Here is a 27,544-nt window from a genome sequence, read left to right as displayed (position 1 = left end):
ATTTTCCTCATATTTCAGTGATGTAAAGTTCTGGAATCTGTGGTGAGCCATAAACTTCATTCCACCCAGCATTCTCCCAATAAAACTGGTACCTCACTTGTGTGGATAGGCCTAGTGCCTGCAACAGGGAAGGGCCCAAAACTCAAACTGGACACATCAAAATTATCTACAAAACTGTCTGATTTTGCAAGGGGGCACCTGCGTTTTTGGTCTTGGGCTCTGCAGCCATTTAGCGAAACCTAACAAACCCAGACATTTCCGAAAACTAGGCACCGGTGGGAGTCCAGGGAGGTGTGACTTGCGAGGATTCCCCCCCCCCCCAGCGTTTTCTTACCCAGAATCTCCTGCAAACCTCAACTTTAGCTAAAAAATTGAGGGGGAACCAAAGTGGGTCCAAAAGGACAGTTTTATTTCCAAACTTTTTAGGCTTACTCTGCTTTGGGCACCTACACAAGTGGGGCAGAATCTTATCAGTATAGATAGGAATTTTGTGGATTACTGTGGATTCCAGAAGGTTCCATCACAGAAATGTAGGGAAAATGTGATATTTCATGCAAAGTTGGAGGTTTGCGTTGCATTTTGGGTGAGAAAATGGTGTGGGGTGCATGTGAAGCACACCACCATGGACTTACCAAGATGTTTAGTTTTCAGATGTGTCTGGGTCTGGTAGGTATTTCTAGGTGGCAGCGTACCAAAGTCCAAAAAGTGCAGCTGCTCACCATTGAAAGTGGGACGATATTGGGAGTTAGCCAGGCTCTCTTGGCCCATATGTAAAATCAAAACCCAAAAGAGTCAAATGTCCTCCTGCTTGCCATTGGGCGGAGATGGTTTAGTTTGCAGGGAGGACTGAAAGACGGTTACACCCTTCATTTGGGGTGTCGGGCATACTCGTGCCCGTAATGGTTGGCAGCCTCCACCCCTCTTTTTTTTATTTTTTATTCCCTGGCATCTAGTGGGCTGTCTGCCACCGGGGTCGGATCTGGGGTAATTACTCCATCTGCCCCGCGAGGGGCAAAACAACTTTTTCTCCATTTATTTGGGGTGAGGGCATGGCCATACCCCCACCCTCTTTAAAACAAAAAAAAAAAATCTTCCTTGGTGTCGAGTGGCCTTTCTATAACAGAAAGAGGCCGATCTGCCCCCAAGGGGAAAGAAGCAGCCAAAATGAATGCTGTCCAAAGGGGAGTGACCCTTGTCCAAGGGGCTGCCCCCCTAAACAAAAACATGCACACACAAAATAATCTCTGGTGCCTAGCTGTTTCTGCCTCCCTCGAGGGTAGATGGGCCTAGCATATATAGGCCAATCCGGAGACAAAGGGGACAAAAACAGCCAAAATCAATGCCCCACAAAGGGAGCAACCCTTGCCCACGGGGCCGCCCCCCCCCAAACAATTACAAAAATCATACAATATAATCCTTTGTGCCTAGTGGCTTCTGCCCCCCTTTATGATCCTACCATAAAGAGGTGGATCTGTCCAGAAGAGGGGTGGAAATGGCCAAAATGAATTCCCCTACAAAGGGGAGTGACCCTTGCCCAAGGGGCTGCATTCCCCAAACAAAAAAACATGCACCAACAAAATAATCACTGGTGCCTAGTGGTTTCTCCCCCCTTTGGGGGCAGGTGAGCCTAACATAAATAGACCAATCTTCCCCAAAGGGGGCAGAAATGGCCAAAATGAATGGCCCCCAAAGGGGAGTCAGCCTTGCCCAAGGGGCCGTCCCCCAAATAAAAAACATCCACACACAACATATTCCCTGGTGCCTAGTGGCATCTGCCACTGTGGGGGCAGATGGGCCTCTCAGAAATTGGCCGCCAAGGGGGACAGAAAAAGCCAAAAGAAATGTGCCCCCAAGGGGGAGCGACCCCTCCCCAAGGGGCTGCTCCCCCTACATAAAATTCAAAATAAAAACAAACTCCCTGGTGTCTAGTGGGCATTCCTGCTGCCCGATCACTATGCGATTGTGCAACAGGAATGCTCAAAGAGACATTAGAGGAAAGGAAAACCCTTTCCTTTCCCCTGATCCTTCTTTGATCTCCACGATTCCCCTCCCTGAGGAGAAACTCACCAGTTTCTCCAAGGACGCGCTGGAAGCAAATTGCTTCCAGCTCGGCGGTGCGACCTGTAATGACCACACTCTTTGACATCATTAGATGTCTGTTGCCATCCATGCTGGGTAGGTGTGGGGGCAGCCCATGGCCGGAGCGCTAGCACCCCACCCCGTGGGTCAGTGCCAGGATGTAATGGTTAAATCCTTGGTACAGCGCAACCGCTGCTGAGGACATAACCATTACATCTGCGGCACTGAAGGGGTTAAAGGAGGGAATTGTGTACCTCTAAAGGGAGAACAAGAAACCATCCTTAAGTTAGCCCATAAAGGGCATCCCAGTTTGCCTGCAATGAAACGTCTGGTGCACACATATTTGTGGAGACCAGGCATGAATTGAATGGTGGACAGGATGGTTAGGGAATGTGAAGTGTGTGCAGGTGGTAAGAAAATGATGAAAGTTACTTCAACACCTCTAAAGAATGTTAAGTGGCCAAAACATCCTTGGCAGAAGGTAGCATTTTGCATTTCTGGTCCATTCAATTATCTGACCTTGGACAGCTGGTTTGATTTGGTTCTCATATAATATCACTCCAAATGGCCGTAAGTGAAAATTGTGTCACAAGTTACTACTAAGAGTGTGGTAGAATTCTTCAAGGAAGTGTTTGCCAGGGAGGGTTGCCCATCTGTATTAGTGACAGACAATGGGGTGCAATTGACTTCTGCAGAGATGGAATCCTTTCTCAAACATTGTAAGATTAAACATGTGACCACAGAGTTGTATGAACCACATGTAAAGGAATCTATTATTTTGGAGTTAATCAGCCCTGAGGAAGTCGCTGGGGTATTTCCCTAAGACGAAACACGTGCCGGCTGTTTTGCTCTATCAGAAGAACATTATAAACATTGAGCTGAATACTGTTTTGCTTTATCAGAAGAACCTTATAAGCATTGAGCTGGAGGAACACTGCCACTCTACGGAATATGAGCTGTACAGTACTATTGGAATACATCATAACTACATGGAGGACTTTATACATGTTTTATTCTTTTTGAATGGACTCTCAGAAATATTTTATATTATGTGAGGTGAATACAGCTATCTTTTTCCCTGAGAGGTAACAAAAGGATTGCGTTTACTGAGTTTTCATATCAATTATTGCCTGTGTACAATACTTCAGTGAGTGCCTCATATGTTAATGTTTGTTTTCTGTTTTTCTTGGTAAATCAGTTAGGGGTATGGGTGTTCCCCTATGAGTGCACTGCTGTTTGATATTTTGGCTTTACATATATGCCATACTAGGTCTTCGAGCGCCTATTTTCCCCCTGTTTTTCACACCCTTCTTTGTATATAAAGGATCAAATATCGTTTTGTCAAGCAAACCAGCAGTTGTCTGGATGACAATCTCTCACAGAACTCAGTAGTGTGAGGCAACAGACGTCTGAATTGTTCACAGGGCCAAGTGAAGACTTATTCAACTGGGGACAGCTTATTACAGATTTAAAATTCCGATGTAATGTGTATTGAGCTAAATACCCCAATAATTATTTGTAATAACATTAAGCCAATAACCTGCATTGACTAAAACAGAAGCTTACATGGACCTGTGTCAAAGGTTTACTAAAGGTAGCTGAAGATCCTGTATTAGTAAATGCAGCGATGATTAATGGTTGAGTATCAGAGCTGTGCGTTTCCTCTGATATAGATATAGGTCTGGATAGCTCATCTGGCATGAAATCCTATCTCATTCCTCGACCTTGTTGTGGAAATAAGCTGAATCGAGATTCAGCAAAGAAGTAGGCCCTCATTCTCCCAAACCCCCGGATTCCAGCATATCTCTTCAGTCTTATCAGAATGCTGGGAACTAAATGAAATACGACACTGCAAAGTCTCATGTTTTGTTGAAAATTAGCAAACATCGGGTGCCTTCAAGGTCACATTTCGCGGATATGACTATTTTCAGCATCATGACTTTCCCCCAGTTCTGTCTCTCACTCTGACTTTCCTTTTCTACTTCATGCCAGTCATTTTTCGTGCTTCTTTCACTTTCTCTTCGTCGCTCAATTAATTTGTCTGTCCTTTTCTCTCCCATCTCTTTGCCTCACCCTATCTCTTCCTCTCTCTCTATCCATAAGTGTATTTCTCTGTCTTGCTTCCTCCCTTTGCTTCTTTCTCTCTTTTTATCTCTCTTCTGGTTCCTTTCTCTTTCAAATTGGACGCCACTATTCCTCTGTCTCTCTCGTTCTTCACTCTTCTCTGTCCCTTTGTCTGTCGGCCAGTTTCCGCTTTTCTCCACGTCGCTCTTTATGTCGTCGTCTTTTCATTTTCATAAAAAGGTGATCGTTTCACCGTTTTGTATTTACCGGTAAGACGCTCTGAGAAGTCTAGCCCTTTGCAAAATGGAAATAAAGGAAACCTATTTTTGAAAACAAATATTGAGGATGTATCCAGAGACACCCTTGAAGAAGTACTGCGTGTATAAATTTGCTTGGGACTGACTGATGAAGGCAGGAGTGTGTGAGGTGGCACTCTCTTCTCTTACAAGCCGGAGACATAGCACAAAGCCCCGCAGGCCCCTTCAGGCCAAGGTCATTGAATATATATGAGATATGCTAAACTCGAGGCCCCCCATCACATTTTGGAGGGGGGGGGGGTGAGCATCATTTTCCGCTATGCCACTGTCCCATACCTATGTGAATCTGTCCCAAAACATTTTAAACGGGAATAAAATTGCAATATTAAGGCCACATCCATTTACAATCACTGCAAATGGAAAGGACTGCACTCTCGTTGCACGTATACTGGCATGGAACCGGACTTTCCAGTGCTGATTCACAAAGGCATGTGAGAATACGTAAAGGAGTACTCCTGCAGTACTACTATAGTACTAATTCCCACACCTGCAGCACAGAACATACAGTGCGGACAATGTAATCCTTCTATTTTAGAAATAGCAAACAATTGTGTTCTTTTAATCGATCATGTTTTTCTCAGCATTCCCAACGTGTTGCCGCAAATACCCTTTCAGTAAATACATTCTTCTCACTTCTTATCACGGTGCTGGAAATGCAATAATGAATAAACTAGCTAAGATGAGTTTTGAAGCACGCATTCTATAGGCCTGGGCTGTCATCTTCGCAGATCTGGCTGTGTTCCAGCAGTATATATTGATTTCCCTGATCTGTTGCGCGGTCTTGCACATAGTGGCTGGCTTACCTGTAGATGAGCACAGGCGCACTATCCCCAACTCATGGGTGCGTGCACGTGCGCAAAACGAATGTTTCTATGCCTGTTTAATGCATGCAGTTACGCTGTCTATCCCTCACACATTGAGGTGTCCATTACAAGTTGCCTGGTATGCACCTCCATTTAACGAGGGCATTATTTAGTATTTTGGGGATATTACTGCTGATTCCAAATTTAAGAGGAGCAGGAAATTGGCCTTTTCCTGCTGGGTTCCAAATGTGTTCATGATTTTCGTCCAGAGGTTCACCCATGTATTATACACCTGTGTTGAACTGGGGAAGTGCTTGGGTGAAAAGCACCAGACTTGTGGGGTTATAGTGGATCCTGCAGTCCCAATGGGGGCAGTACCTCTAGCCATCATGGCCTCTTCAGAATTAGGAGGCAACTTGTAATGATCACTTTGCAAAGTGTATGAGCCACACATAGCACCACTTGAAACCACAGAGCAGTAACCACAGCTCCATGATTTAAAGCTATTCTGCCTGCAGTTCGTGCCTACCTACAGTGTACGCACGATCTGTTACAGTTATAGAAATGGAGTATGCACAAACAGGGGCTGTGTTATGCATAATGTCCTGGGAGCACAACAGGCGTGTGCCCCAGCTTTGTGCCCTGTCAAGGCACCATGGTATTTCAGAAGAGGCAGCATCCACTTGTGTGGCCCCTTCTATTATACTTAGAGCATTGATGCTCATGTAGTGCCAGCTATCTCTTGATAGGGCCTGCCCTCATTTGCATGCGGATGTAGCTCCATGCAACTGAGAGAATCACTTTGCATCTGAGCCCATGTCCTATTACGGAGGTGGGTACAGAGGCAAATATGCACTTAGGGACAGCACAACGCAAAAGGTGGCACATTGTAAGAACGCTGCCTGGGGATAGCTCCCTGGAGGAGAAGGAGGTGGTCCCATTGACCACTCAAGACACACTCCTGCAGATGGCTGCCCTCACTCACTGCACCTGCCTGCAGGGAGATCTCGGACCCCTCTTTACATTGCAGGCGGCTGCCATCTACACTGTGAAACACGCAGTAGTTTGCAGCTCCTCCGTCTTTCACTGAATACTCTGTCCGCAGGACAGCCATGTGTTTGCTGCAGCCCGCTGGGCAATGCGTTCTTGATATTAGGGTCACTCTTCTAGTCCGTGCCAGGGGCACCTTTCCAAAGGTGCAGCCAGCACAGACCGAGATAGTGCGCCAGTAGCGTAATTCGGACCCTTGTCAGTGCTTGAAATGGAAAAATAGAATTGCAGGTCCTCTGTGTCAGAGCACCTGCTTATAACTGAAAAGAGCCGGTACTCTGCTGTGAAAAGTATTACGTTTTTCTTGAGAAGTGCAGGTACTCTCCCTCTCAAAATAAAAAAGTGCCGGTACTTAGTACCGGAGAGTACCGGCCCATTTAAAGCACCGTGCCTCTCTCCGTACTGCACATGTGCGCCTGGTCTTTTGTGAGCAAGAGGGCATGAATGAGTGTGTGCATGTGCAAGAAAGAAAATGCATATGAAATGAAATGCACACACGACAGTGTGAGACAGTATGTATGTGTGTGACCGAGTGTGTGAGACAGACTTTGAGAGTGAGAGGCAGAGACAGAGTAAAAACAAAGAGACAGTAAGAGATATATCATATGAGGAAAAAGAGAGACATGGATAATCGCGATAATTTCGTACATCCAGGAGGTATTTAGGTGTTCAAAAAGCTATTTGGTATTATAAATTCCAAATACTGAGGGATCCATAAAATCAGCACACTCATGAAATAAGAGAATTGGCCTGTTTTGCAAAGTTTTCACCAATGTAAATTCTGAGTAGGGCTGGGTTTTTAAGTGAATATCCATAAATTCATTAATTGGTAGATATCCACATCCTCCTTGCAGGTAGTTTCGTGTCCTGGAAGTGCATGCTAATGTATTCCTGTGAAATGCTGTATGTTTGAGTATGGGAAAGGGAAGCAAACACACGATTGCAGGGAAAGATTTTTTGGTGAAAAGTGTTTTCACTCAGGGATATAAGTCAATTGTCCATACCCACTTTTCTGCATGACTGACTCACGTGTGTTTCATCCTAGTGGAAAATCTTTGAGTAACTTTTGTTAGCTGGAGTACTCCTGGAAACCTGTGACTGTGATGAATTTCTAGTTATCAACCTGGCATCTTTTAATGACATGAATGTCAGAAATACAGTGAGAACGTGGAACTACCTTTAGGGGGGTAGATATGTTTTGTGAGCACTGACTGTGATTTGAGCTCAGTGAAAGAAAGTGAAACAAGGTGAAAGCCATATTGACATTCTTTTCTTGGTAAAGTTGCGCAGAAGCGTGTCCCTTGGTGTTCTTGTCCACTAAAGGGCTGATGCTTCTCAGTCTGAGATAAGTATTTATGACTTTATCAGTCCTGCAAACGCACTTTGTGTGTGACAGCATTGGCATGGAATGCGTTTTCGAAGGACTTTGACTTTCATTAGTTTCAAAAGGTAATTGAAGAAATGCTTATTGAAACTATTAAACAAATCCACACATGAAACATGAAAAGCTGTGCCATCTTTCCTTGTAATTTGACTTGAAAGATCACCGTCTAAACATACATACATGAATCCTAATTCAAGGGATGATTACAGGCCTAACAATCATAATACAATATTGAATGACAGTGTGTAGTTAATGTGTACCAAATTGCAAACATTGTTTTGTGGTAAGTTTACAATCATTTAATGCCTAAATAGCAGAAAGTCAGCGCAAGACAATCTAATTGGATCTATGCAGGAAACAACGTTATTTATTAAGGACATTTTGGTGGGGGAATTGTTTTTACAAAATATGTAAATGTTTAGGAAATGATCAAAATTATCCACATTACACTTAATGTAACATATCTGTAACTCTCACACAAATGTTAGCCAGGAATCTAGTCACACAGAAAATCTCTCTCTGCCATGGTTTTGTAGTTCACTTTGAGACATGTTCTCTTCTAACTGGTTTCGCATGTGTGAACATTTTGCAAAATATCATGACCACAAAATATTTTTTTTAAACTGAGAAATTGCTATAATGCTAAATAGGCATATTTTGTGAGATTTTGCCTGTGTAATACATTTTCACCTGGCCTCACCAGACATCTTCGAAAAAACACACTAAGGCCCTCATTACAAGTGTGGCGGTCTTGGCGGTCGCAAACCGCCAGGCCAGCCCTGGGATTACGAGCCCCCTTTCTACCAGCCTTTGTATATTGGTCTCACCACCATGCAAATGCTGGTGGAAAGGGGGTGTCGGGAGCCCCATAGAGGCCCCTGCACTGCCAATGCACTTGACATGGGCAGTGCAGGGGCTGCATGGACAGCCCCGTCGCACATTTCACTGCTCGAACTACGGGCAGTGAATTGCACAACAGGTGCTGTCACACCTGACGCACCACAACATTGCGGCCGGCTCGATGATGAGCCGGCACCAATGTTGTGGTGAGTTTTTTGCTGGGCCAGCGGGCGGAAATGCAGTTTTCATGCACTGGCCCAGGTGAAAACTCCTAATAGGGTGGGCAGCATACCACCAGCACTGGCAGTATGATGGCTGCAGCAGCTTCGGCGGTCTTTTAAAAAGACCGCCAAAGTCGTAATGAGGGCCTAAGTTCCCAAGTGAGTGATGTGGGATTCTAGGTTGAATTTTCCCTCCACTAAGTCATGAGTGGGCCATCATTGACTCATAAAGGTGCCGGAGCTATGGACCCAATATTCCCATCCAGAAAATCCAGGCAACAAAATTGCCATGGAAATGAGCTGTAGTGCAACCAGCACCGTTCCCTGGCCCCCAGTGGACCTTCTTCAAAGGCACAGAGGGGACATGTAGTGCTCCCCTTGACAAACAGTGATTATTTTCCCCAGACAACCTCCAGATCCCTCTCCCATCTTAATGTCTCACACCAGCCCACCTGCTCACATTTACCGCCGGCTGATAGCATTTGGTAAATTTCAACATTAATCTCCATGGAAAAAGAAATATTGTGTGGAATTCCAGCTGGTAAAACTGAACCCTCACAGTTGTTTCCTAATCCTTAGGGATTTATTTTATAATTGAACTGTACTGGCAAGGTGTTATCACATAGTACAGGTGATTACGGTTGCAGAGTTACCTCCTAACCAACATCGCCAACTTCCGTAAAAAGAATCATCCAACATAAAGTGTCAGTTACCATTTGGTGGACTTGGATGGAAAACCTCCACAAAACTTCCTGAATGTAGAAAATACACTTCAACAATAGTCACCAATAAAAACCCATAACCTAGGCCTAGCACTAACTCAAACACTGACTCGAGCATGGTCACTAACCTTAACCCTAACGCTAGCCAGTAACTCAAGTACTTTAATACTTTATTCGATTTTGATAAAACTCATAAAAGCATACAATAGTTTAATATAACAATACTTTAAAAATGAACCAGAACAATATTGCACAGATAAATTAAAAGTCATAAATCAAGATATGATGGCGATATGTTAACAAGTATTTGCAATGCAAAAGGTCTTGCACGTTCTTAAGTTAGAGCTATTAGCATGTAAATTCATAACTGGACTTTTCTTGCCACATAAATTGGTAAACCCTCCCTCATAATTTCGTCTTTTCCTGCCATGTAATTCCAGTGGCCTAGCATTTAACTAAATCACTTCCTCTATTCTTCTTCCTCTTTTTAAAACATATACAATTATCATATAAACCTTTATCAGAAACACATTTTTGTCATTGGAGTGTAATGCTCAAAACATTGTAACAAAAATACCATTTTGGACAGATTGGAGGGTGAAAGGAAAGAGGGAGTCAGGAGTAAAGATGGATGGAACAAGTGGCATAGTAACAGTGTCATGGGCCCTAGAGTAAGAAAGGAAAATGGTTGACTGGAATTTCAGTAGGAAAATACAGCAGTAATAAGAGTTGAGTGAGGTCCGTAGGTCTATGGGCCCCTGTACCACTGCAATTGTTGCTCCATTGATAACTAGGCCTCAGGAGAGAAAGCAGATGGGGCAGAAAAAGAGTAGCGAAGGAAATACAACAGACAAAAGGAAGAAAGAGAAGGGGTCGCAAAGAAATAAAAGAAAGAAAGGAAAGAAAGAACGAGAAAATTAACACACAACTAAGAGAACAAATAGAGCAAACATGTGAGACAAAAGAAAAAGGGAAGGAAGCTAGTGAACAAAAGATAAAGAGGAAAAAATAATGAAAGAAGCGTGAAAGAGAAAAATGAACATTAGAGAAAAAAGGAGAGACGGTGAGAGAAACAAGCAGCAAAAGAGCCAGGGCATGTATGTACTGACACATTTCCCACAGAAGCAGAATGGCATAACCACTTTGACACTTCAGGTCCCGACAAGTAACTTGTGGCTTTCACATACAGATGTGAAAAAGAGGGATTTATAGTAAAGCGTGAATTGACAGAAAAGATAAGATAAACACCAGAGGATGGATGAAAGATCTAAACAAGAACAAGGGAAAAGACGTACACTGAGTCAAAGGAAAGAGCAAATAAAAAAGACAAAGAAAGAATGAAGAGAACAAGAAACAAATAGTGAAAGAATGAATGCATGATGAAGAAAAGAGAGAGGAACGAAACAAAGAAAGAAATAACCAAGGTTTTACGAGTTTGAAAGAGGTGTTAGAAAGAGGAAGAGGTACATAAAAAAAGGAGAGGAGTATAAATAAACATTTGAAAGAAAGAGCAAAACTGTTAATGTGTGGATTTTAAGAGCTGGAAAGAGAAAGGTGGAGGAGAAAGAAAACACAGAGTAAACAGAGTAAAGGAAAGAAGGGAGTGATATAGGTGAAACAGGCCCTCCCAAATAAAGATGGCAGCTATGAATAGATTTCATTGGCCGCCCATGTCCTCAAACATAAGTCAGAGTGTGGAAAAGCAGGGGGCACTGCAGAACAGCAGGAGGTGTATTAGCAGAGTTGTATGTGAACCCCAATACAGCAATACTGGGGCACTTCAGATCAGAAACTGGGGGTACAGAGCTGTGTCCTGGCCCAGTGCTGGAATAAAAGAAAGGCAGCGGGTGAAGAATGAGAAATAGAGCGTCATGTAATTCCTGGTACTGGAATAATGGGGCATTGCAGGTGAGGGTTGAGGTCCACTGACAGAGTTGTATGTGGGCTGCAGTACTGGAATAGTAATGGACACACAGAGGGGGTCATTACAACCCTGGCGGACGGTGTTAAAGGTGCGGTAATACCGCAAACAGGCCGGTGGACAAAAAAAGGGAATTATGACCGTGGCGGAAACTGCCAACATAGACAGCCACTTTAACACACCGCCCACCACGGCGGTACAGACAAGCAGCGCCAACAGACAGGCGGAAGACAATGTACCGCCCACAGTATCACAACCCGCCAATCCGCCACCTTTTCCAGGGCGGATTCACCGTGGATAAAAACACGGCGGAAACAGCTTTTGCAATGGGAAAACGCTCACCTCAACATACTCCACGAGGAAGGAGGACACCATGGAGCCGGAATTACAAATACTCCCTGACCTTGTCTTCCTGCTCATCTACGAACACCAGCAACGGCGGCGCCGAAGACAACGGTGAGTACTGCACCTACGACATAGGGAGGGGGAGGCAAAAGTCAGACACACACACGCAACACCTCCACCCTCGCACATTACAACACACACACCAATGCATTTCCAAACATCACAGTAACAACCCACAACCCCCCGAAAGAATGCAAAGACAAAAGGAAATCAGTTCAAACATTGTAATGTATCAAAATACAGTTCCAAATATATACAGATATATATACACATTCAAAATTATATACATTATGAGAAGTAGTGCAGGTATGCACATATCAATGTCCGTGCACCACTGGTCCAAAAATGCATGGGCGAGGCCCACACTAGATACCTGTCCACAAACGGAGAGAACACTGCAGGGGCATCAGATAGAAATACAACAGGCACCTCAGGGGGAAGGTAAGGGGGGGCACCTCAGCCGGATTACAGCACCACGCCAAATCCACAATGGGTCTCCATGCCCATTGATGTATCCTGGGGAGTGCAAAGCCACAGTCTCTCAAGTCTCTACAGTGTGTGGTTTGCCCACTGTACCATCCTGGGGAGTGCAAAGTCACAGTCTCTCAAGTCTCTACAGTGGGTGGTTTGCCCACTGTACCATCCTGGGGAGTGAAAAGCCACAGTCTCTCAAGTCTCTACAGTGGGTGGTTTGCCCACTGTACTATCCTGGGGAGTGCAAAGCCACAGTCTCTCAAGTCTCTACAATGGGTGGTTTGCCCACTGTACCATCCTGGGGAGTGCATAGCCATAGTCTCTCAAGTGTATAACAGTCTCAACTGGTTCTGGAGGGGGACTGGTGCCCAGAGTGCTTCATCCTGTTAAGGATAGACGGAGTGGATGCATGTCTCCACTGGTTCTGGAGGGGGACTGGTGCCCAGAGTGCTTCACCCTGTTAAGGACAGACGGAGTGGATGCATGTCTCCACTGGTTCTGGAGGGGGAATGGTGCCCAGAGTGTTTCATCCTGTTAAGGACAGATGGAGTGGATGCATGTCTCCACTGGTTCTGGAGGGGGAATGGTGCCCAGACTGCATCAGGCTCCCTGTGACGGTTCCTGTTCCGTCACTGTCCCAGCTGCACATGGGATAACAATGCTTGATGTGGCTGTGTTTTCCTTGTTCAGCGGTGCTTTGCCCTGTTCAGCGGTGCTTTGCCATGGCGGTCTCTGACCTGTTCAGCGGTGCTTTGCCCTGTTCAGCGATGCTTTGCCATGGCAGTCTCTGACCTGTTCAGCGGTGCTTTGCTATGGCGGTCTCTGACCTGTTCAGCAGTGCTTTGCCCTGTTCAGCGGTGCTTTGCCATGGCTGTCTCTGACCTGTTCAGCGGTGCTTTCCCCTGTTCAGCGGTGCTTTGCCATGGCAGTGTTTTCCTTGTGCAGCGGTGCTTTGCCATGGCCGTCTCTGACCTGTGCATTGGTGTGTGGCATGACGGTCCCTCATTGCCCAGCAGGGCTGTGGCTGCCAGGGCCCTCCTGGGCACTGACTCTGGCGGTGGCCTCCTGACCAGTGACGATACTGCTGCCCTCCTGGGCACTGACTCTGGCGGTGGTCTCCTGACCAGTGACGATACTGCTGCACTCCTGGGCACTGACACTGGCGGTGGTCTCCTGATCAGTGACGATACTGCTGCCCTCTTGGGCACTGACTCTGGCGGTGGTCTCCTGACCAGTGACGATGGTGCTGACGGTGGCGTCCCGGCCGCCGGGGAGGATGGGGACCTTCTCCACCGTGCTGCTCTTACCAGACTGTGCAGACTTCTTCTGGCCCCACACCACCTTTGGAGGAGTCACAGCTGACTCTGCAATCCCCCTGGGACCCTTGTGAGCAGTTTTGCCCCCAGGAGTCTTCACCCTGTCCCGTCGGCCACTTTCCAACTTGAGGTGCTTTTCAGGGGGTGGACTGGCAGTGCTTTGGCTCCGTGTCACACTGGTGGCCCTGGTGGCCGGTGCACTCCACACACCTTGAACACCCACCACAGGTCCTGGAGTTTTTTTGGCTGAGGTGCTACTACGGGATTTATGAATTGGAGGTGTGGGGGTGGGGGCAAAGAGGTCAACGTTGCTGAGGAAGAGTTGCTGACAAAGTCTGGGATGGGTAGCTGGAGGGGGTCTGGAAGTGGAGGAAGAGGAGGTGGTTGTAGGAGGTGTAACTTTAGGTGTTTTGGGTGCAGGTACTGGAGGCTGTCGTGAGGTGGCTGGATGTTGGGTGTGTGGGTGCCCGCATTTGTGTACTTTGGGAGGGGGCATCACAGACACACTGGGAGTGGACACAGGGGACGTGTAAATGGTAGTGGGGGTGGTGAATGCAGGTGAGGAGGGTGTGGTGCTGGGTTTTCTGGTGCGAGTCCTAGTGCCTGTAGATGTAGTGCGTGCAGGTGAGAGTGTAAACGACACTGGGAGGGAGGAGGGAGACGATGAGGAGGGGGACACAGTGGAGGCAGTGGATGTTGCTGTGTCTGTATGTGGGTGATGCTTGCGTGAGTGCCTGTGGGTTGTGTGGTGCCTATGTTTGCCTGAGCTACTTGTGTGTGTTTAGGTGTATGCATGCTTGTTTGATGGTGTGCTTGGGATAGGCTCGGGTACAGGGGATTGGGTCTGGGTGGAGGAAGTTGGAGGGGGAGACTAGACACAGGGACAATGGCTGCCATCAGTGCTGAGGCCAGAGATTGCAGGGTTCGATGATGGGCAGCCTGACCAGAATGAATGCCCTCCAAGAATGCATTAGAGTGTTGCCACTCCCTTTCTACACCCTGAATGGCATTCACAATGGTAGACTGCCCAACAGTGAGTGACCTGAGGAGGTCAATGGCCTCCTCACTGAGGGCAGCAGGGGTGACAGGGGCTGAGGTGCCTGGGGCGCAGGTGATGCCCACCCTCCTGGGTGAGCGGGCACGGAGCGAACGCTGAGGAGCTGCTGGGAGGGCGGCGCTGGTAGGGGAGGTGGCGGCTGTACCTGTAGAAGTCGGGGGCACAGATGGTGCCGCCACAACAAGGGAGCTCCCATCGGCGGACGAGTCCGTGTCGCTGGTTGGTGATCCGGTGACCGACGTGAAGCTCCCCTCACCCTCCGTCCCACTGGTGTATTCTGAGTCCATGGTGTGGCCATGTGGGATGCAGCTCCCTCGTGCTCCGGTGCCACTGTACCTCCGCCTGATGATGCTGATGCACAAAAGAACAGGGAGAGCAGAAAAAGGGGGGGGGGGACAACAGAAGAAAGACAGGTTGAGTGCATGGCTTACCTCTACCGTTAGCGGATAATACAGACACAGCAGCCCCCTGCACTACGCCGTGTTCTCGGCCACTACAGATGCAATTCCTGGGATCTGGCCTACATGGCTATGGTGGACATCTGCACACATGGATGCCACAGGGGCATGTATACCTGTACTTGGCCCTCTACTGAGGTGGGGTGGAGTGGCACATGGCCTGCATTACGGAGGGGCCTAGCCTACGTAAGTCGCCCTGGCCTAGGGAAACCCACATCCCTCCTCCCCCACCCAGACCCCTCCACTGCGCACAAAGTCCCCAGAATGAGAGTGTACTCACCCCCTTGTGTCTGCTGTGATGCCCTCAAGCGCCCATCCAACTCCGGGTAGGCCACCACCAGGATCCTGAACATCAGGGGGGTCATGGTGCGACGGCACCCCTCCCACGTTGGGAGGCTATCCCCAGCTGAGCCTCCGCCGTCTTCTTGCTCCAGCGGCGAATGTCCTCCCATCTTTTCCGGCAGTGGGTGTCCCGTCTCTGGTGGACCCCCAGGGTCTGGAAGTCCTTGGCGATGGCATGCCAAATGTACTTCTTCTGGTGGGCGCTGACCTACATGACATGCACAGGGGAAGAAGAAAAGTCATTACCAATTGCACCATCGAGGTGAGTGGCCCCCATCCGTACCCTTGCCATGTGGCACATGCATTCACAGTCCTTCATGTTCCCTGAACTCCGCCCCCTTCCTTCTTACAACCAGCCCTCTCCACCCAGGCATAGCCCATACAACGTTCTCCCTTGGTACTTACCTGTTGGTCTGGAGGACCGTAGAGTAGCGTGTACTGGGGGAGGACTCCGTCCACGAGCTTCTCCAACTCCTGAGCAGTGAAGGCAGGGGCCCTTTCCCCAGACGCAGCAGCCATTGTCTCTCCCAAACCCCAAACAGCAGCACTTGCAGTGTAGGTCCTCTCCTGTCGAAGATCAGGTATCGAGTGATTGAACAGATAGAAAATGGCGGTCACGTCCGCGGCGGTGACGTCCACGGCACTGCGTATCATCACCGCCGACGCACTTCATCATTGGCTCCTGGGACCCATAGGGTCCAATGTTAACCAATGCAGCATTGCGCCGCGGTCTACGACCGCCTACCGCGACGGGGTACAACGCCAGCGCAGATACCTCACATCCCATTGTCCCAGTTTAGAGGTCAGGCAGCCGCCATTTCAGGGGCCGACATGGCTTCATTTACTACTGCGTCACACATAGCTAGGCCTACACTCAACACACATACAGGAAGAGTTTTGTGTTTGGTGTCGTGTTCTGTGTATCTGTGGGTACATACCTGGAAATTTGTTGACTCTGTGGTCGCTGTTGTCCTTCCTAGGCACCGTCAGCTTGGACATCTGAGAAGATGGCGGAATCCTCCGGTGTACCGACCGCTGGTGGACCTATTGACAATGGAGGAGCGACATTTAATCATCACCTACAGGTTTGACCGTGCCACTATCCAGTAACTATGTACCCAGTTGGAGCCAGACCTGATGTCACCAATCCGCCATCCCACTGGAATCCCCCCAGACGTGCAGGTGCTGTCAGTGCTCCATTTCCTTGCAAGTGGGTCTTTTCAGACAACAGTGGCCTTGGCATCAGGGATGTCCCAGCCTATGTTTTCCAACGTGTTGTCCAGAGTGTTGTCTGCCCTGATGAAACACGTAAGGAGCTACATCGTTTTCCCTCAGGTGGAGGATTTGGCTACAGTTAAACGTGACTTCTATGCCCTTGGACATATCCCCAACATCATAGGTGCTATTGATGGCACCCATGTAGCTCTGCCCCCCCCCCCCACAGGAGTGAACAAGTGTACAAGAACCGGAAGAGTTATCATTCCATGAATGTACAGATGGTATGTTTGGCAGACTAGTACATCTCCCAGGTAAATGCTATGTTCCCTGGCTCTGTGCATGACGCCTACATCCTGCAGAATAGCAGTATCCCGTATGTGATGGGTCAACTCCAGAGGCACCGTGTGTGGCTATTAGGGGACTCTGGTTACCCCAACCTGTCCTGGCTATTGGCCCCAGTGAGGAATCCCAGGACCAGGGCAGAGGAACGCTACAATGAGGCCCATGGGCGGACTAGGAGGGTGATCGAACGCACCTTCGGCCCCCTGAAGGCCAGGTTCAGGTGCCTCGATTTGACAGGTGGTTCCCTATTCTACTCACCGAAGAAGGTGTGCCAGATCATCATCGCCTGCTCGATGCTTCACAATCTTGCTTTGCGACGACAGGTGCCTTTTCTGCAGGAGGATGGTCCAGATGGCGGTGTTGTGGCAGCTGTGGAGCCTGTGGACAGTGATGAGGAGGAAGCTGAGGAAGAAGACATAGACAACAGGGAGTCAGTCATACAGCAATATTTTCAGTGACACACAGGTGAGAACATTTCTTTTTTACCATTACATCCACTTTCACACTTCTACTTCTATTATGTCTGTCATTCCATAGCACTATTTTGTCACTGAGTTGTACCTTTCCATTACATATTTACAGGTGTGGTTACCAACGTGTGTCATCTGCTTGCATCCTTCAAGGACTTGTGATGTGTGATATAGGTATGTTGGCTTTACAAATGAAAACGCATTTTGACACTGTCATTGATAATACAAATTTACCAAATCACAGACTCCAGATTGTTTTGTGGTTCAAGGGTGTTTATTTAAGAGCTCAAAAATGGAGGGGGGTTATAAAATGGTGATGGGGGACGATGGAGGAATGTCCACGGCAGAGTCCAGTCTATTGGTCACACAGGTGCACTGCCCCTATGGGCATAGGAAGTGGATCTGGGGCAGTTTAAGTATGGACAGGGTAACAAAGTGGGACAGTGGGAGGACAATCAGGGTGGTCTCATTTCCTGGCGGGGGACTTGCCATCTTGCTCTGTCCTGTTCCTGGATCTCAGGGACCACTTGCGTGGTGGTTGTCCGTCTGCAGAGGGTGGGGTGCTGGTGTGGTGGTCCTGTGGTGGGGCGTCCTGTCCACTAGTGCTGGCGGAGGTGGTGGGCAGTTCATCGTCCAGGCTAGTGTCAGGGGCCCCTTGGAGTGCCACGGTGTCCCTCATGGTCTTTTGTATGTCTTTCAGCACCCCTACGATGGTGCCCAGGGCGGAGCTGATGGTTCTGAGTTCCTCCCTGAACCCCAAATACTGCTCCTCCTGCAGGCGCTGGGTCTCCTGAAACTTGGCCAGGACCGTCGCTATCGTCTCCTGGGAGTTGTGGTATGCTCCCATGATGGAGGAGAGGGCCTCGTGGAGAGTGGGTTCCCTTGGCCTGTCCGCCCCCTGTCGCACAGCAGCCCTCCAAGTTCCCCTGAGTTCCTGTGCCTCCATCCGCTGGACCGTGTGCCCACTACCACTGCCCCAGGTCCCTGTTGTTGTTGGGGTGGTGGGTTATCCTGGGTTCCCTGTAGTGGTGGACACACCGCTGATTGACGTGTCCTGGGTACGGAGGTATGGGCCCGCTGGGTGGGTGCTGTGCTGGTGTTACCAGAGGGTGGAAGGTCAGTGTTGGGCTGTGCCTGTGCAAGGGGAACTGACTGTCCTGAGGCCCACGATGGTCCGGGCTGGTCATCAGGATCCAGTAGGGCAGAGCTGCTGTCGTCACTGTGGACCTCTTCTGTGGGTGGAGTGGAGATGTCTGGACCCTCCTTTGTGGTGACGTTCCTTAGTGGTCCTGCAGGGATATGAGAGCATGATTATTGCATGTGTGTATGTAATGGTGTGCAATGGGTGGGTGTGCGTGTACCCCAGTTCAAGCATTCCTGTGTGTGGGTTTGTGTGATGATGGTTAGGGGGTTGTTCTGGGTATGTGCAGTGAGCATGCTTTGGTGAGGGATGTCCATGCTTAGTTGTGTCATGCAGGGCTTGGTGTTGGGATGAGTGGTTTGTGTTATTAGCACATTAGTGAGAATTTGGGGTGAGAGGGGAGGGGGTGAGGGTGGGGGTGTGTGATAGCATGCAGGTAGGGTGGGGGATATGATAGTTAAGATTTTTCTTACCAGTGTCGATTCCTCCACCGACTCCTCCGAGGCCCTCTGGATGCATGATGGTCAAGACTTGCTCCTCCCATGTTGTTAGTTATGGGGGAGGAGGTGGGGGTCCGCCGCCAGTCCGCTGTACCGCGATGTTGTACCTGGAGACCACAGAACGCACCTTTCACCTTAGGTCGTTTCACCTCTTCCTGATGTCCTCCTGATTTCTTGGATGCTGTCCCACAGCGTTGACCCTGTCCACGATTCTGCACCATAGCTCCATCTTCCTGGCTATGGAGGTGTGCTGCACCTGTGAGCCAAATAGCTGTGGCTCTACCCGTAGGATTTCCTCAACCATGACCCTGAGCTCCTCCTCGGAAAACCGGGGGTGTCTTTGGCGTGACATGGGGTGGTGTGGGTGATGTGTGGGGTGGTGTAAGTGTTGATGTGTGTGGTGATGTGTATTGGTGTGTGGTGTTTTGTGCGTGGAATGTTGTATGGGTGATGGTGTTGTATGCCTCTGTGTGGTGGGGTTCTCAATTGCTGTGCTCTCTGGCCTTCATTTGTGAATTATGGTCGTAGGGGTTTGTGGGTGATGTGGGTGTGTGTTTTATATTGTAATGGGTGTGTGGGAGTGGTGTTTGTATGTGTGGTGGTGTTTTGGAGATGTGTGTGTATTCTGAGCGCGGCGGTGTGTACCGCCAATGGAATACCGCAGTTGAAAGACTGCAGCGTGGATTCGTGGGTCGTGATAGCATGGGCGTGTTTCTGTTGGAGTGACGGTGGAGGAATTGTTTTTGCCAGTTAAACACTGACCTTTGTTGTGGCAGAGTTGTGTGAGTGTCTGAATTTCGGGGGATTCCGAGATGTGTGTCATAATAGCTGTGGCGGAATTCCGCGGCTGCGGCGGTGTTTTGGCGGTCTTCTGCACGGTGGTAAGCGGCTTTTACCGCCAATGTTGTAATGACCCCCAAAGTCAGAAGTGAGGTATGTTAATGAAGCTATGTGTGGAACCTATTATTGGCGTGCCAGTGTTGCCGAGTATTAGCCTGAAGGTTCCCTCGTGCAGCTTCAAGTGGGGCCCAGCATGGGAGTGGCATTGCCTCTGAACCACAGAAGCTAGGCGTCCTGAAGGGTGTGTGTGTGAGCCTTAGTACTGAGATGAAATGTGCACTGAATGTTAGAACTGATGAATTCTGGCAGAGCTGTTGTGGGTCCCATCAACAGTTGCATTGGATGTTGAGACATGAAGTGCATTGGCTGAGCTGTGCTTTGCTCTTTTGGGTCCAGTACTGGCTTAGCAGTGGGAGTGAATATTAGAATTGAACTCCTGTAATGAAACTGTATGTGAGCGGAGTCCCAGTATAGGAAAGTAAGTGACCCACTGGGGTAGAACTGAGGTGTATTAATGGAGCTGCGCCAAGATCCTAGTACTGGAATAGCAGAGTGTAATGACTGCAAGAACTGAGGTGCTCTGGCAGACAGCGTGCATGGAGGTCCTGGCCCTGGCTTGGCTTGGAGCGTGCAAACGGAGATGCACTGATGGCGCTGCACCCGAGGTCCCAGTACTGGAGCAGAGGAGTGTACCGACTGCAAGAACTGAGGTGCTCTGGCAGACAGTGTGCGTGGGGTTCCTGGCACTGGCATGGCTGAGGGGTTGGAGCATGTCAACAGAGGTGCACTGATGGAGCTGTGCCCGAGGTTCCAGTACTGGAGCAACAGAGCATAGAGACTGGAAGAACTGAAGTGCTCTAGCAGACAGCGTGCATGGGGTTCCTGGCACAGAAGAGGGCTTTGAACATGTGAACTGAGGTGCACTGACCGAGCTGCGCATGAATTCCCAGTACTGGAACAGCAGTGTGTACTGGCTGGAAGAACTGCGGTGCTCTGAAAGACAGCTTGTGTGGAGTTCTGGAATTGGCCCAGTTGAGGGCTTGGAGTGTGTGAATTGAGGGGCACTGAATGAGCTGCAAGTGGGATCCCAGTATGGAGCCAAAGTAGGCAGTCTCTAAGGATTGCAGAGCCCTGGTAGAGCTGGGTGACTAGGCTATAAGCAATTATAAGTGATCCTCCAGGCAGGCACACTTGGTAAAGGAAATCCAAGCCAAGGAACTATGGGAACGAGGCAGCTGAGAGAGGGTGCAGGGAGCCCATAAAGACAAAATGCGACCAAGATAACAGCCTTATTTATAGCCTTGTTTACAGCTAAACTCAGAGAAAGAATGTTCTGCAAATTAAAAGGGAAGCTTCCCTGGACAGGAGCAGGAAACAAGATAAAACAAAAGTCCCCTACAGACCAGATAAAGAGGACAAAGCATAGTTATGCAGTAGTTGGTCCCTGCTCCCACACAGAAGAAGGTGGAACAAAGAGTAATTGCTGACCACTAGCAAGCAAGGATTTTTATGACACTGAAACTAACAAATGAAATAACTGGAAGCCCACATAAGTATACTTAGAAGTATACAAGAGGTCTGATGTTTATGCTCGACCTAAAAATACAGCATAACAATATTGCACTTTAAAAGAGGTTCATGTCAATAAACTTTTATTTGACTTTAGATAAACATCATACAAGTGTACATGACATAAAATAGCAGTGCTATGACAAAATAAACATACAAAAGTTAAAATACATCAACTATTAATCTGGATTTAAAAACAGACAGGAACACTTAAAACAATCAATTATCAAATAAGGCAATAAATAAAATTACTATCATCATCATAAAATGACTGAGATCTAGAGACACAATACTAGTGACTCGAATGAAGGACGCCAGACAAAAAAACAAGAAAAAAGGCACAGTTTAGTTGTAGCTAAATGTTGTATGAAGAGGTATGCAGGTCTAATCTGTCTACATTTTTCAGGAATCAAAAGCGACCTTAGATATTTATGGCGAAGCGTGGAAAACTTCGGACAAATCAGGACTACATACATAGTATCACAAGTTGAGATGGTTAGAATCAGACCTCATTAAGGAGCAGGAGCTGGTGGAATGTGCGAAGTGTGATGACAGGAGCCCAGGGGTGAATGGACAATTTGAACAAGTCTCCCGGGCCCTATTGGCACTCAACACACGGTCCAATGGTAAATATAAGATTACGGGGGTTATTACAACTTTGGAGGAGGTGTTAATCCATCCCAAAAGTGACGGTAAAGTGACGGATATACCACCAGCCGTATTACGAGTCCATTATATCCTATGGAACTCGTAATACGGCTGGTGGTATATCCGTCACTTTACCGTCACTTTTGGGACGGATTAACACCTCCTCCAAAGTTGTAATAACCCCCTACATCTTTTACTTCCTCCTGTTGGAATATAGGCATATCAGTGCTGGTGGTGGTGTAAAGCAAGAACTGAGACCTCTCACATTCGTAGAGGGCTGGAAAGTGGGTAACTCAGGCCTCGGCTGATACAATGACCACCAGGTCCGACAAATGATGTTCCTTGTGCTGGCCTTCAGTGTACTTGCTATCACCACGTCACTCCACAATTCTTTCTTTTGCTGTAACGTCCTATTGGCAAGTGCATCTCTAAAGGCTGATCTACTTCTTTTAGCCTCCTTTCTGTCTTGTGGTAAGCTTTTTAGAGTCATCAGGAGTTATTTCTTGGCCCAGACACAATTATTGTCAAACCATATGCAGGGCTTGGGGGAACCTGCTAATCCTAGCTTGGTTAGGGCTTAATTTATCTATTGACAGATGGAATCAAAGGCTTTGAGGATGTGAGCATCTGTGGCCTAATCATCAAGACAGATTTTAAAATCTTCCTGACAAGACTGCAACATGCCCACATTAAATTCCACAGGAATAACTTTACCCTATTTGATCCTGCGTCTCTTGTCTTTAGTGGAGACTACAGTTTTGTGACGGTCACTTATATATAATACCTTTGTTTCCCATAAAAAAGGAGAAATCAGAGAGTTGTGATCACTGTAAGGATTCCCTTCTGGTGAACAAAGTGACAGGGAGGGGGAAAAAACACTGGACACAAATATGTAATAAATAATAGACCCCGACCCGGGTCCCTTAAATGTGGGAAACCCCTCCGTCCGGTCAAGTGCTCTTTAGGGGAACAGATTGACTGTTTCAAGGGAAGCCATCTGAATCCTTCGGATCATGCAGATAGCAATTCCTACAAAGGTGAAGGTTGAAATCCCATGCTATAATTAATATGAGATGGTGGGCAAGGCAGGAAAGAAAGAAGGCTTCAAGAAACTTTCCTACTTCAGCCAAGATATCCATGTTCACTATCCTATGAATGAGATTGTAATTATTAATGCAGAGAATGGTAAGGTGATGGTCAAAAGACAATGGGACTCAAAGAAAGAAAGGGGAATTGAAGGGAATCACTTTGAAATTCCCGGCCAAGTATGTCGCTGAACCCTCTCTTGCTTGAGCACTAGAAGATGGGATGCCCTTTGCACTAAAAGATACATGGCAATCTAAATATAGCTCCCTTTCAGAGTCCCATGTTTCCTCCAAGTTAATCATTTAATGGCATTTAAGAAAACATTTAAACTCTGGGTCCCCTGATTTGCCTTTAGCTCCCGCAATATTCTTACTCATGACTTTCAACAGCCTTGGAGTCATAGTACCATTAGCCACAGGAATACTGGCCATTCCAGTTCCTAGGAAGTCTTGCTCAACCCACTCAGAGCCTCAAATGTATTACACAGAGAGATTGAGTAACTCTTTAACTGAGGCTTAGTAGGACCTGTCTCCTGTTCTGGTGCAAGGAATGTCTTCTTCTGACTTACCCCCACCAAGAGTTTTATAGGAAACAGCCAAGAGGGATCACTGAGATTGGGCTGGGGGGGGGGGAGATGTAGGTTCCCTCAGGATAGAGCCCACCCTATGACATTTGGCAAGGTTGATCAAGATGAAATCCCCCTCCAAGCCCTTAGGAGTGGTTCCAATCCAGCCTATTCTTCTGATCAAAATTATTTCTTCAAACAGCCACTGACTATTAAGGTTAGGAAACCTCCCTGCTAACCAATGAACCACCTTGTTTTTGGCTTGGCTATAAGATTCTGACTAGGCATGTTTTAATGGAGGTACATTAGCCAAAACTAATACATACAGTGTACATGCTGGAAGGAGTTGAATAATGACATCACTGGCTGTGAGGCCCACTGGATTTCTCACTAAGGCTTCTACCTCATTTCTCTGGCTACCGGGCACATGTGTCTAGCGTGGAAACTCGTGGAGGGTGTAGGAGGCTGGCCTGGCTTATAGTGGGTACATTGTGGTACTTACAGCTTGTGCCAGGTCCAATTATCCCTTATTAGTAGATTAGTAGTGTTCTAGCAGCTTAGGCTGATAGAGGTAGCTATAGCAGAGCAGCTTAGGCTGAACTAGGAGACATGCAAAGCTCCTTCTATACCACTTATATCATCTAGCACTGTATCATAAGAAACACAATACTCAGAGTTACCAAGAATAAAGGTACTTTATTTTAGTGACAATATGCCAAAAGTATCTCAGAGGAAATGCTACTTTAGGAGGTAAGTAAAATATACACACAAAGCAAAATCAGGTAAGTAAACAATTAGAAAAGTAGTGCAAACACTGTAGAATACAATAGGATGCAATAGGACACAATAGGCCTAGGGGCAACACAAACCATATACTCCAAAAGTGGAATGCGAACCACGAATGGACCCCAGGCCTAGTGTAGTGTGTAGAGGGTTCCCTGGGAGTGTAAGAAAACACTAAGGGTGCCCAAGATACCCCACCCCAAGACCCTGAAAAGTAGGAGTAAAGTTACTTTACTACCCCAGAAAGACAGAAAAGTCGAGATAGGGGATTCTGCAAAGGCAACAACTGACTGCAAAGCACTGAAGACGGATTCCTGGACCCGAGGACCTGCAAAGGAAGGGGACCAAGTCAAAGAGTCACGCAAGTGTCCAGGGGGGCAGGAGCCCATTAAACCCTGGATGAAGGTGCAAAAGGGCTTCCTCCGGGTGGAAGAAGCTGAAGATTCTGCAACAACAACGGGAGGTGCCAGGAACTTCTCCTTTGGTCAGAAGATGTCCCACGGCGTGCTGGAGGATGCAGAGTTGTTTCCACACAGAAAGACCACAAACAAGCCTTGCAAGCTGCAAGAGTCGCAGTTGAAGATAATGGGTGCTGCCCGGGCCCAGGGAGGACCAGGAGGTCGCCCCTTGGAGGAGGAACAGAGGGGGTGCTCAGCAACAGAGAGAGCCCACACAGAAGCAGGCAGCACCCGCAGAAGCACTTGAACAGGCGTTCAAGAAATCTGAGCATGGCTGTCGCCTGAACACAACAAAAGGAGGTCCCAAGAAGCCGGTGGTCAACTCAGCGAGTGAGCAATGCAGGACGGAGTGCTGGGGACCTGGGCTGTGCTGTGCACAAAGGAATCCTTGCAAAAGTGCACAGAAGCCCTAGCAGCTGCAGATTACGCAGTACACAGGATTACTGTCAAGCGCGGGGAGGCAAGGACTTACCTCCACCAAATTTGGACAGAAGGACCACTGGACTGTCGGGGTCACTTGGATCCAGCTCCTGTGTTCCAGGGACCATGCTCGTCAAGATGAGAGAGGACCCAGAGGACCGGTGATGCAGAAGTTTGGTGCCTGCGTTAGCAGGGGGAAGATTCCGTCGACCCACAGGAGATTTCTTCTTGGCTTCCTGTGCAGGATGAAGGCAGACAGCCCTCAGAGCATGCACCACCAGGAAACAGTCGGGAAAGCTGGCAGGATTAGGCGCTTTCAATGTTGCTAGTAGTTGTCTTGCTACTTTGTTGCGGTTTTGCAGGCGTCCTGGAGCAGTCATCCTTCGATACTTGGCAGAAGTCAAAGAGGGAGATGCATGGGAACTCTGGTGAGCTCTTGCATTCGTTATCTGAAAAGAAACCCACAGGAGAGACCCTAAATAGCCCTCAGAGGAGGATTGACTACCTAACCAGGTAAGAGCCTATCAGGAGGGGTCTCTGACATCACCTGCTGGCACTGGCCACTCAGAGGTCTCCATTGTGCCCTCACACATCTGCATTCAAGATGGCAGAGATCTGGGACACACTGGAGGAGCTCTGGGCACCACCCCTAGGGTGGCGATGGACAGGGGAGTGGTCACTCCCCTTTCCTTTGTCCAGTTTTACGCCAGAGCAGGGGCTGGGGGATCCTTGAGCCGGTGTAGACTGGCTTATGCAAGGAGGACTCCATCTGTGCCCTTCAAAGCATTTCCAGAGGCTGGGGGATGCTACTCCTCCTCAGCCCTTAACATCTATTTCCAAAGGGAGAGGGTGTAACACCCTGTCTTAGAGGAAATCCTTTGTTCTGCCTTCCTGGGACTGGCCTGCCTAGACCCCAGGAGGGCAGAAACCTTTCTGAGGGTTGGCAGCAGCGGTAGCTGCGGTGAAAACCCCAGAGAGCAAGTTTGGCAGTACCCGGGGGCCATGCTGGAGCCCCAGGGATGCATGGGATTGGCACCCCAATACCAGATTTGGCTTGGGTGGACAATTCCATGATCTTAGACATGCTACATGGCCATGTTGTTACCATTGTGAAGCTACATACAGGTATTGACCTATATGTATTTCACATGTGTAATGGTGTCCCCGTACTCACAAAGTCCGGGGAAATTGCCCTGAACAACATGGGGGTACCCTGGCTAGTGCCTGGGTGCCCTCACACTTAGTAACTTTGCACCTAACCTTTACCAAGTGAGGGTTAGACATATACGTGACTTATAAGTTACTGAAGTGCAGTGTAAAATGGCTGTGAAATAACGTGGATGTTATTTCACTCAGGCTGCAGTGGCAGTCCTGTGTAAGAATTGTCTGAGCTCCCTATGGGTGGCAAAAAAAATGCTGCAGCCCATAGAGATCCCCTGGAACCCCAATACCCTGGATACCTAGGTACCATATATTAGGGAATTATAAGGGTGTTCCAGTGTGCCAATCAGAATTGGTGAAAATGGTCACTAGCCTGCAGTGACACTTTTAAAAGCAGAGAGAGCATAAACACTGAGGTTCCGGTTATTAGAGCCTCAGTGATACAGTTAGGCACAACACAGGGAACACATATAGGCCATAAACTATAAACACTGGGGTCCTGGCTAGCAGGATCCCAGTGACACAGGCAAAAACAAACTGACACACAAGTAAAAATGGGGGTAACATGCCAGGCAAGATGGTACTTTCCTACAGAGGGATGTCCCCCTACTCTCCTGATTGAACCCCCAGAGCACGGAGCCTGGGTGGGGAGAGGAGGTAGCATTGTTTGGTGAATTTGCTTCTGCCAGACTAGTTAAAGTGGGAAACCTTGCAGGAGCTATTATAGGAGGCATTGAGGGAATTCCCTTTTGTAGAAAGGGTGCTAGCTGAATTCATAGTGTGCCATCCTTTTTACCTAGGGAACCCACCATTACTTCTAAATTGGTGATTCTTGTAATGAGGGCTTAAGAAGACCAATAATATTGCTTTCCATCTTGTGGTATAGTTCC

This window comes from Pleurodeles waltl, chromosome 1_2, assembly GCF_031143425.1.
Source record: "Pleurodeles waltl isolate 20211129_DDA chromosome 1_2, aPleWal1.hap1.20221129, whole genome shotgun sequence".
NCBI classification, from domain to species: Eukaryota; Metazoa; Chordata; class Amphibia; order Caudata; family Salamandridae; genus Pleurodeles; species Pleurodeles waltl.
The sequence above is the reverse complement of the archived record's forward strand: the minus strand, read 5'-3'. Positions refer to the sequence as shown.